This window comes from Anoplophora glabripennis, unplaced genomic scaffold, assembly GCF_000390285.2.
Source record: "Anoplophora glabripennis isolate ALB-LARVAE unplaced genomic scaffold, Agla_2.0 scaffold426, whole genome shotgun sequence".
Taxonomy (NCBI): domain Eukaryota; kingdom Metazoa; phylum Arthropoda; class Insecta; order Coleoptera; family Cerambycidae; genus Anoplophora; species Anoplophora glabripennis.
In genome coordinates, this window is record NW_019416504.1 from 280,360 (window position 1) to 292,592 (window position 12,233).

The 12,233-nt window shown below is 31.9% G+C and overlaps 1 protein-coding gene across 2 annotated transcripts in view; it reads right to left on the bottom strand.

Moving 5' to 3' along the window:
* Positions 1–12,233, bottom strand: part of LOC108913333 (ion transport peptide-like) — a 90,738-nt gene that overhangs the window by 38,499 nt on the left and 40,006 nt on the right. The window contains exon 1 of one of the 2 annotated variants that reach the window (XM_018718871.1): positions 8,647–8,879. The exons of the other annotated variant lie outside the window; for it this stretch is intronic. The gene's annotated coding sequence lies outside the window, so the exon portion shown is untranslated. Of the gene's footprint in view, positions 1–8,646; positions 8,880–12,233 lie in introns of those variants that run through there. 2 annotated transcript variants of the gene reach the window in all.

Sequence of the window (12,233 nt, forward strand, 5' to 3'; positions counted from 1 at the left end):
AAACAATACGCGCGAGGAAGAGGTTACACGTACAGAGCCAGAGATATGATCTGCCAGCTTTCTGCAAAGAAATTCCTGCTGCCCTACACTCTCCCGAGGTTCACACGCCTACGGTTCTGCAGGAGAGGATCAATTTATTGCCAGTAATGACCGTGGCAACTCCGTATCGCATGTGGATTATATAAAGTATCCTATATGTACATACGAGGCGAATCAGAAACTCCACAGCGGAAGTCGTATATTTATATCGCGATTCTACTTATAACCAGAATAGTTATCGACAAATTTCCTTGTTTAGTGGTTCTTCAGTTCCTAGGAGAAAGTTGGGATCGATGAGTAATCGAAGAACATGTTTATTTTTATATATCGAGGAAGAATGACGTAGGTAAGTGCTCGTGCGGGTTGAAAAGGTAGGAGGTCGCGTGTAAATTTGCACCATTCATTTGTGAAGATGAAAAGAAGGCTGTTAAACGGTAAAAGTTGCTATTTTTAGAATCGCCACATTCATTTGTGAATATTTATCAACTAAATAGCTGATTTAAGCGAGTTTCACCGGATACCTTTATTTATTTTGTGGAATACCTCAATCATTTAAAGATAATAATAGGTATTGCTAGTAATTATGACTGTACAAGTTCTGAACTTTTTTTTTTAGAGGTTTGACGTTTGGTTTGACCCATTTGAAAATTTTGGTTCCACAGGATTTAGTTTCATTTTAGTTTTCAGTTCACTCGAACAGAAAAAATCGTATCTTTATTGCAGTTAACATCTGCAAGAACCGAGAAGAATAACCAAATACGCAAAGAGAGGGTGCTAGTAAAAGATTTGATTTTGGCTTAATTTTTTTATGTTCCAAGCTATTTAACTTGTGACCCTCAAATAATTTAATTTTAATCTAAATTCGTCGTAAATTTGAAATTGATAAGTGTGAGTCCATATTTATAATTTTCGAGAAAGAGTAAAGACTTAGTAATCTCACAATCCTTTTATTTGTAATGTTCAAAATGAGGTGTAAAGTGTAGACCTCGAAACTAGTCGTCTTTTGAACATTACAAATAAAAGGATTGTGAGATTACTAAGTCTTTACTCTTTCCCGAAAATTATAAATTCGTCGTTCCGCGTTATATTCCTTGAACCTCCTCATTTGCGGCGACATTTTGCTCATGGAGAACAAGATGTACGAAATACCTATTTTGTCATCTATTAAACTATCAAAAACACAACTCAAGATTAAGAGGTTTGTGACATTGGATTTCTTCTTCTATGTAAATACATACACATACCACTGTGTCCAAAAAATAAGATGAATTAGTTATTTAAAATTCGCGGGTATTATAAAAGCATGCAATTATTTTTTTGTAGGTTGGTAGTACTATCTTTGATATATATGCGGAGTTTCAAGTCAATATATTCAATTGCTGCAGAGCTAATCGTGTTTTTGTAAACATACGAAAGTGAGTTTATCGATTTTTAACATGTTTGTTTTTGTTGAGCAGAGAATTCTTCTCTTGTTTTTTGCATCATGATAATGCACCGGTTCACACAGCATTGATAATTCGAGAGTTGGAAAAAACGTTGGTATAAGTGCATTGTATCGGGAGGGGATTACTTTGAAAGCGACGAAATTTAGAAGCATAAATAAATATTTTTTATTTTTTAAACAATTTACCTTATTTTTCGGACAACGGGTTAGAGAACTGATTTTTAGGAAATTTAAGTCATAGGTAAAACTTTTCTCGAATCTACCAATTTTTGACACAACAAATTATCATAGTTTGTTGTATATGTGGTACTTTTACATACATTACAATAAATTAAAAACGGCGGCAGAATAACCAGACAAAAATAGTGACAAAATTCAAATCGGTATCTACTAGTCACTAAGAACCACTAAAATTGGCTACCAGTTCTGTTTTCTCCAATTTATTGATTCTAAAACGAAATTCACCGCAGTATATGGCATTACATGTACCGAAACAACTTGATTAATTTTTGGGAGTCAAAAATAGCAAATTTAAGTAAAACAATAGCCACTCAACTACGTTTATCTGACTTCTGATTAGTCACAAATTTCTCATTTTGCTGCCGATTTCAAAGAACTGTACAGGTATCGCATTGTTGTTAAGTTTATCTTATCTTTTTTCTCTCAAAAGCCCTTCGATTTCATCGAGCACCTCTCCAAACGGCAGCTCGTTAACTCGTCTAAGCGGTCGTTCCACGTACCCAACCGATAGCGTTTCTCTGAAGCGGGTTTTATGTTATCTGAGACTATTTGTCAACTGCCGACGCTGCTCACTTGTCTGCCCTGCCGCTAAGGGCGGTGACTCACCGAATTACAGGAAGGGATTTACCAGCCGGAAGAATGTCAACGGTGTGGCAGACTGAAGTTTAATTCATTATTTTACCAGTTTCTAAGCGATTTCGGCATCGGTGCGAATCAGTCCGACTTATGTTTACTATTTCCGGATATTGACAGAGCCACTGTACGCCACTTCGAAGAGTGACCGCTTCGTACATTTCGTTGCGTTCTTGAATGAAATCTACATTTGGCAATGGACTCGAGCTCGTTTCTGGGCCAAAAGTCGCGGACGCGAAGAAATTGGACGCGATATCTCATTGTCGGACTAATATTAGTGCCAGACGGTAGACTTTCCATCTGTTTCGTATAAAGCGGGTCTGGAAATAAAAACGCCAGACGACAGAACGCGAGAAAGGTGACGGCGCTGTCATACGATGGATACATCTAAGAGTATGTAATCGTTTTGCAATGTGGCGGATTTGGTCCTTTCATCCTTTATGGACCCCGATGATAACTTGATTGTTATCATTCGCGCGCCATATGTTTTATAGACGAATTAAATATGTTTGCAATATACGCCCACACTTGGATTTTTTTTCGGTTTGCTATGGGATCGTTGTTTGCAAATTCTAGAAATAGGAATGATTGCACCGATCAAATATTGAAAGTCTGGCTACAAGTTACATTTCTATACCAAAATATTATTGGAAAGGTGCTTCAATAGTTTACGAATTTGGAACGGCAAAGTAAAACTAACAAAATCAAACTAGTATGTGGAAATGTATTTATATGCATGACAACTCAAAAAAAAATGTTAATAGACATTAAAAGGTTAAACTAAATAATTAAGATCAAAACTACGTTAAATTAAAAAAGTGGATAATAAACTAATTTTACGTACTGTATTCTGTACGAGCAAATAACTAAAGATAAACAATTATTGAATATAAGAAAAACTTAGCGTTTTAAGAAGAACAGATTTAGGCCAAGCAAATAAAATTTTTACTCGAAAAAAGTCCTATCCGCGAGATTATTGTAAAATTGTCTAAATGAACATAATACTAGACATCTCTCATCTCGTGAGTCAAAAACTTTTATTAGCTAACTTTTCTATTTAAACAAATAAGTGAGGGAAACAGTTTTTTCACTTTGCAGGGAAAACCATCAATTTTAGCGAAGAGTGACTCTCAGACAGCTTGCAGGGAGTAAAATTATCTACAAAATGAGACTTGTTAAATTAAAATCGGTTAATAAACAAAAAAGTTATTGCAAAAAAACAAGAAAAGTGCCCAGTTTTTAATTTGTTTATAACTATCGCATTTATTGTTAAAATTTTATAAAACCTATGACAAGTTGAAAGTTTTGTCATACTGTAAAAGTGTGCCAAAAGTGGGCGCTGTAGGTGCAATAGTTTTCGCACAATTCAATTTGTTTATAGCGGAGGCTCCAAAAGTTATGAAGTTTAAGCCTCTGTACAGGTGTTAATTTTCAACCAAACATGATTCTGAAAGTGTCATTGTAATATTAAAGACGTAATTAAGCGACCTATTAAAAAATATCACCGGTTTTTTGACATTAACATTCTCAAATTGTGCATTAAAAAACCGTGCGTTTTTCGCTTATATACAAAAACGGTGATATTTTTTAATAGGTCGCTTAATTACGTTTTTAAGATTACAATGACACTTTCAGAATCATGTTTGGTTGAAAATTAACGCCTGTACAGAGGCTTAAACTTCATAACTTTTGGAGCCTCCGCTATAAACAAATTGAATTGTGCGAAAACTATTGCACCTACAGCGCCCACTTTTGGCACACTTTTACAGTATGACAAAACTTTCAACTTGTCATAGGTTTTATAAAATTTTAACAATAAATGCGATAGTTATAAACAAATTAAAAACTGGGCACTTTTCTTGTTTTTTTGCAATAACTTTTTTGTTTATTAACCGATTTTAATTTAACAAGTCTCATTTTGTAGATAATTTTACTCCCTACAAACTGTCTGTGAGTCACTTTTCGCTAAAATTGATGGTTTTCCCTGCAAAGTGAAAAAACTGTTTTCCTCACTTATTTGTTTAAATAGAAAAGTTAGCTAATAAAAGTTTTTGACTCACGAGATGAGAGATGTCTAGTATTATGTTCCTTTAGACAATTTTACAATAATATCGCGGATAGGACTTTTTTCGAGGTTCTCTTTTATTTTTTCAAATTTTCCTGGTGTACTTAATTGTACTGCTTTTGTAACAAGCAAATAGGTCAGTTATTTGAGGTGCACGTATTATACAGGGTGTTTCGCATAAGAACCGACACAGATCAGGGGCACGTAGGGGAACACAAAATTACGCATTAACGCAACTTACGAAAGTGCAGGGATTTCAAATTTCGAAAAATTGATACTCTGAATCTCAAGAACCAAACCATTACGGACTCATGTTCATATGAACTTTTTATATTAAAATTAGTCAAAGATGTACCGTTTAAAGTGTGTACAAGTACTTAATAAACACCCTGTATTATTCGTTAAATCGCAATAGAAGACTGACTTTAAAATAAACAATGAACATTTTTTTAAACTTTTCTAAAAGCACATAAATCAAGTTCGTACTACAACAATATAATATTTGCTGGATAAATACCAATTTATTTAAAATGGTAGGTCCATTTCCATTATTGAAATTGTAAGCCACATCGTAAATTTCAAAGAAATTATTTTCCAATAACTTGTACATAAAACTGATGTAAATAAACACTCTCTGCGTAAGTTGTATATATAAATAAAGTATGTTTATTTTTAGTGAATATAAATAACTTTATTGCTAAATTTTGTCGGTTCACGTCACCACTAATGTTTTAAATACTTGGCGATATGTAACCAAGTTTATCGCACGACATTAATATGAATACCACACCGCCTGTCATTACGTTGTACAGGGTGAAGGATTCACCCAGTCTCATACCGATGAAACGTGTGTATATTGACATTAAATGTAGTTTTTTCTGTTATTTCATGGCCAACGCAAAAAACGGACTGTACCTATATATATATATATATATATATATAGCGAACTCGACGTAATTGTCACGTAAAAATGTGGGGATAATAAAAAATAAAATTACATCCTGTATGTCGAAAAGGATGTGTTTTTTATTGAACTTTTCAGTGTCACGCCTTAAAAAAATGTTTCTGAACGTAAACGCGGAAGGAATGTACCGATTATTGCTAAATTGAAACGATTTAGATGTTCAAGGATTCTAATGTAATCTAATATAAAGTCCATTCACTAAATTTTGGTGGTAATAGGAAAAAAATTAACCAAGTCTGGAACGGTCGCACTAACAAATTCATTTTTCTTAGCCTACTTCTCGGTAGTGTCGAGTAAATCGTAGCTGGCTGCGGAGAACATTCTAGATGTGTGTGATACCCAGTTATGATTTCTCCAGCCATGTTACTGCGTAAGGGCAATCATTAACAGAGTAACAAACGATATTAAGTGTTTCTTACATTTTTTTTAAACGTTGCAAAATGGTGCGACTTATGTAACTCCAATCGACTTGCCTCTAATAATCCAGCAGCTGTGTAAGATTGTTTTTTTTTTCTCTCAGATTTATTGCTGCTGCTCTCTCCGTAAAAATTATCGAAAGTGATAGTGTTGGCTTCAGCAGTTCTCAAAGCGGGCTGATGCAACTTGTTCGCCTTTACTGTCATATAACGTTTGGGGGATTTCGTAGAGTTTACCAAGATCAAGAGGTGGGTAATAAACGAAGGCGCAAATTTTAGATTTTTGATTTAGGTTTCGATAAAAAGAACGAAAATGACGATATGATAGAAGTGACAAGTCCGAACGACTAAATAGATAACCCTGAATGCTCTACAGAAAAGTATGTTGTCGGTATGTCTAATTGCTAATAAATTTATATATTTTTTTTCATGCTAATTTAGTTATTATAAATTTTATCAACTTTTCCCATTTCTAATAGGGAAATTTATTTATACTTTTCAAAATAGCCACCGATATCGCAATTTGACAAAAAAAGTTACATACCGAGTGAAATCTTTTTCACGAATTACAAATGGATTCGCGAAATGTGCAGATGTAGAAAGGACCAGTTAAGTAGGATTTTGCGTGTGGAAAATTTAAAAACCAGCATGAGTTAATGTTAATACATAGAAAACAAACTCATTGTAACCAGGGACGCTGTTTGAATTATTAATGCACCTACGTATTAGTGGCAACAGGATTTTTCCATGGTTCAGTTTTTTTTTACCATTCCAATAAAGCGTAATAGGTTCATAAAATATATAATTACGAATACGATATCAAAGTATCCCCATTAAAACATGACAAAGATAAATAGAAACGTATACGAAAGTATAAATCGATGTTAGGTAAGTATCACCTTGGATCAGGTACATTCGCGATGTACCTCAAGGAGCTGTTCCTAGGCCTCAACAGAATAACAACAAGAATAACAACTTTTTAACAGAAATGGTTAAATTTTAATTGATTTTGGCTATTTTCTTGTTTGTTGTACAATAATGAGATTTTGCTAAAAGTTAATGTAGTTTCTTAAATTTTCGCTTTTCTTTAAATGTGCATAGTAAAAAATAGGGAAAAATTGATAAGAGAGAAGGGATTACTCCTATCGAATCATTGTTTAAACATTTTTGGTGGGGAGAATATATTTCAAAACAAATAATATTCATAGTTTTTAAATGTTCTGTTGACATTTTTAAAATCTCTCAAGAAAAATTTTAAAAAATTAGGAAATTATTGTATATATGTCTACCTATACATATAGTGTGTCCCTATACAAATGCACCCTGAAGAGCAAAAACTTTTCTGTTTGCAAATTTATTATGCTTGTCCTCGAACTTTTACTGCTCTCTTAATTTTATTAGAAGACTTTTTTGAAAAATTGAAGTGTTCACAACCAAAGTACCCAATTTTTTTTAAATATGGAAGAGATATTCTTTTTATATCAGTTAAATGATTTAGACACAAATGATAATTATTTAAAATCTATTGAATTCAGATCGGGACTTTTGGGAGGTCATACAATTTTATTGTAGTTTCCTGATTATGGATGTACTGTTAACATATGTCATTCTGAATTGTGAAATCCTATTTGGTACTACAACCTTAAAATTCAGAATATTTCCCAAAATTCCAGCATCCTGTAAGAAGTACCAAGTGGGATTTCATTATTTGAAATAATTTTAATCCAATAAAGGCATAGAAAAAAATCAGTAAAACTTTATGATCTCCCGGAAATCACGATCTGAATTAAATCAAATTTTTAAATATAATTTGTTAGGCATTTCTGATATTACGGAAAATCAGAAGTCTAAGTCGTCTGAAATGAGACAATAATATTTTACAAACCAATTGACGTTCATAGTTACAGCGTGTTTGAAAACTTAGTGGAAAAAAATTTAGTGACACTTTCTCAAAAATGTACAATTAAAAAATATTTTTCTCTTCAAGATACAATCATGTATATACCTACTCGAATTTCTTTTAATAATTATTCCAATTTGCATAAGCATAAAAATCAACAATTTTTCAAGATATTGGAGGAAATGTTAATATTGTAAAACCACTATCGTCCCATTCGCGATTACTGATTACATTAATTTGGTTACAATACTGTGGTACGCTGGCGGCATATATTAACCGATTTTGAACAGGTAATGCGTTCAGAACTGCACGTATTTTTAGAAAGGTAAATCGACCAAGCATTGCATCAGAAAAAGGCATAAACTACCTGAAATTTTGTCCAATACCTGATTTTTTAATTTTCTTAATTTCAAGTGGAAGTTTTAACAAAATTATGGTTGGATATTTTCAAATTTCGAAAATGAAGAAAAATATATCAGTCTCTAGTATTCACTACTCTTATTTTAATCAAAAGGCCGCTATACCTTCTAAAAATAAAAAATACTGGTCATTCTACACAAGTTTGTAATTTTGTTGCAACTAAATATGTAAAAAATCTGTGTACAATTTTAGATAAGTGTGCGTAAAAAATAGTATTTTTTTTCACAAATGAGATAGATAATAATCAAAAAGATCAAGTAAATCATAGTCCATTGATCCTAGAAAAGGAACTACCGGTAGAGTTTAACTTTAGAAGAATAGCTTTTTATTTTATTTGTCAATTATTTACTTTACGGAATATAAATAACGTAATTATTATACTCAAGGCTTCTGTATCTTTTTGTTATAAATAAATTGTTCTTGAAAACGTATAATCGTTTAAATCTTGCTTATTTTGTGTCAAAAAATACTAAAATTACGAAAGCAAAGGGGTTTTACAAAAGTAAAATAATTAGGAAACCTTACTTGTGAAAACTGTGTTCTAGAAAAAGATCCGCAGGAAGATCCAAGTCCCAGCGCAGAACAATCAATCACAAGGGGGGCACAGGACCGTCCACGGGAAAAAACAAATCCAGGCGAAAACCCAAAAACTGAGGATGAAATGCGGCGTTTCGTACGTCGTAGTGACAAAGCGCGGCGCGGTGCAAGTCCACTTTTATCTCGCAAGTTTCCGTAGAAGCTGCGTTTGGCGTATTAACGACTCGAGACTATCTCCACGCCATATTATACTTCCTATTCTCTCCCACCCGGCCATTAATTATTGGTTTTTCTTAATTGGACGGACCTCGACGACGACGCGGGGTGTGCGTATGTCTTTTTTTCGAAAGGGGCGGGGGGTATGGAAACGGTCCGATTTCCGAGATTTTTCTAGGGAACGCGCAAAAAAAATTGCCGGAACAGAACTTTTCGCTGACGCCACGCACGGTGAAAATTGCAAGTGAAACACCACTCATTGTCAGAGAAAAATATTCCATTCACTGCTAGCTATACGCCGCTTTAAAGATACATATCGGTACGATTCTGGCGAGTTACGCTTCTTTTTTTAACATTTTGGTTTTTACACTTTTACTTTACACAGTTACACTTTGTCGACGTTCGTAGTTTTTATTACGACATCTTGAGGACCCTACGTTTAAATCATTTATCGTTTTCATAAAAAATACAATCTTAATATTTTTTTCTTAAAATAAAATCAATCAAATGTACAGTGAATGAATGTACAATCAAAAGATTAAACACAAAAAGTACAGTAATAAAAAATTGAATATGTAATAAAAATTATTAATTTTCTTCACATTATAGGGATGTGCGCACCTTTTTATTGTACAGGGGTTGTTACATAACATTGTCTTATTGTCATCATTTTTTTTTGCTTTTTTTAATTTAGAAAAAAATGGTAGACTAAAGTTTTAATAAATTTTCTCACAATCTCTTTTAAAAAGCAATTAAATGTTGCATTTTGGAGATAAACCAAATTTTTGTTTCTTTTTTGTATAATACCTTATACAGGGTGTTTCATAATGTTGTGCAAATATTTTACGGAGGTGTTTAGAAAGTAATTTTAGGGGGGTACTTCCAATACATTTTTTCAATTTGAGAAAATATTCGAATCTCAAAATGGACGAAAAAATTAGGGTTTATTTTTTTCCTTGAAAACGGTTAAACTTAGAAATTTGATTTTGATACACGTTAACAACTAGTTGAATAATATCTTTTGACGAGTCTTTGTTTGGTTTATTCTGGTTATATGTATATATTTGTAATTTTTTTAGATGCCCATTTTTTCTGATTACTGTCATATATACATATCATATATTTCCTTTGATACTTTGCACAATATTTTGGTTTATACCAATTGGTGTATACGTGAAAAACTTTTTAAAATTTTTTATTAAGAAAATACAGGGTGTTTATTAAGTACTTGTACAAATTTTAAAGGGTGCATCTTAGACTAATTTTAAGATAAAAAGTTCATATGAACATGGGTTTGCAACGGCTTGGTTCTTGAGTTACAGAGCGTCCAAAAAAAAATATGTTTTATATTATTTTGTTTAAATATTTGTTCAATAACATGGCAATTTGACGAAATTCGGGAAACTGGGAGGATTGATGATGAGAAACTCAAATATTTACTTAGTTTTTTTGTTTAATGTTAGACAGCACCACATACAGTGTTGTACCTGGATTTAAATAACCATAACTTTTTTGTGTCGCAATGTATGACATTTTTGACTAGATATACCTATTATCCATTCAATTTTAAGTACCTACATAATATACTCTTAGTATTTGTCGCTGAAAGCAACCGTTTTGTAAAAAATCGGGTTAAAAGTTAAACCTGCGATGGAATTTTTTAAGTTGAATCATTAAGAGTTTTTGAAAAACAAGTAAACAAATGTGTCTTTTATTGATTGTGTTGCGATGTGACAAACTTAGATCATTTACAAGAATAAGACTAAACTACAAATAAGTTAATATTTACAGTAATAATTAATAACAAAAAAATTTTTTTTGGTCGCTCTGTATCTCAAGAACCAAGCCATTGCGAACCCATGTTCATATGAACTTTTTATTTTAAAATTAGTCAAAGATTCACCCTTTAAAGTTTGTACAAGTTCTTAATAAACACCTCGCATACTTTTAGTTTTATTCCGTTGATTATTAGGCTTCTGACATATCTAAATTGCCATATTATAATATTGCTGGAATGGAAATTAAAAACACAGTCTGGAGCAACTAAAATATACGAGTTTAGTCAAAAATAAGTTCTGGTGAAATTAACTTCCTGTGAAATCGGAGGTTGAATAAATAAATTACTGCTATTAAAAAAATTATAATGTGATTTCCTAAAGTTTTCTGCAGAAAATAGACGGTATATTTTTCTGAACCTTCAATTTTTTCCACCATATGTTTCTAAATTAATATTCAGTTATTTTTCTAATTCAACAATATTTTTTAAATTAGTTTTCATTTTGCTTAATTCAGAACCATTTTTTTTCAAATAAATTTTCAAATCAAAATAGATTATAATGAATTACAGCCAAACATTTCAAAAAAATCATATTTTCGGTGACTAGGTATTGTGGCGCCTACAATTCGACAATTTTTTTAAAAAAACTCACTCTAATAATAATAATCGAGATAAATCTTTAATAAATCAACAAAGTCCAAATAGATAAATAACTATAAGCTTTATTATGAATTATGTTAACAATTGAAAAACTTCGAAATTTAAATGAATTAAAGCATTTTTAATCGAGTGAGAAAAACACAATGACATTAAAATTAGCGATGCAGCTATTTCCACTGTAATTAATAGTAATTGACAAGTTCCACGTCTTTTTTTTCAAAGATTTTAAACATACTTAGAAGTAAAACTACATGGCGCTTAGAATACTAATAATTAATTGTTACAGCTATTGTAGTAAAATTCGCCGAATATTATTATGCATGATTAATGCTTACATGAATATATCAATGCAAATCAGTTTCAATGTTAAATACGCCGATTAATTGTACCATCCATAAACTGAAGGAAATACCCGAAATATTTCCTATTAAACAATGGAAGAATTAATGGAAATATGACTACGGTCGGATTAATTTTTTTTAACGCCTCTAATCATTGTCAGAATCAATTTACTTAAATCGTTATGTACGCAAACTGCTAGTCATTTGCTGACAATGTGAGTAAGTGGATGCGAAATTATGTACATGTGACTAGTCGCGCAGGAAAAATTTTTATATTCAACAAAATTCATTAATTTCGGGGTAATATGTCCATTAGAACTAAATATAAGGCTATACTAATTAATTGATTGATTCTTCAAAAGTTTCGAAAAATCAAAAGTGGGAATCAAATTTTGATTTTTTTGATGTTTCAAAAAGTACCACAAATTTAGGGAGGTAAAGATCTTATGGACCATTATTTCATACAAAAATAAAACAATACAGGGCAAGTTTTTGTCAGTTTATATCCTGGCAATCCTTTTTAAAGGTTTTGTACCTATGTTCAATCACATTTAGTCATGAAACAATTATCACTTGAACAA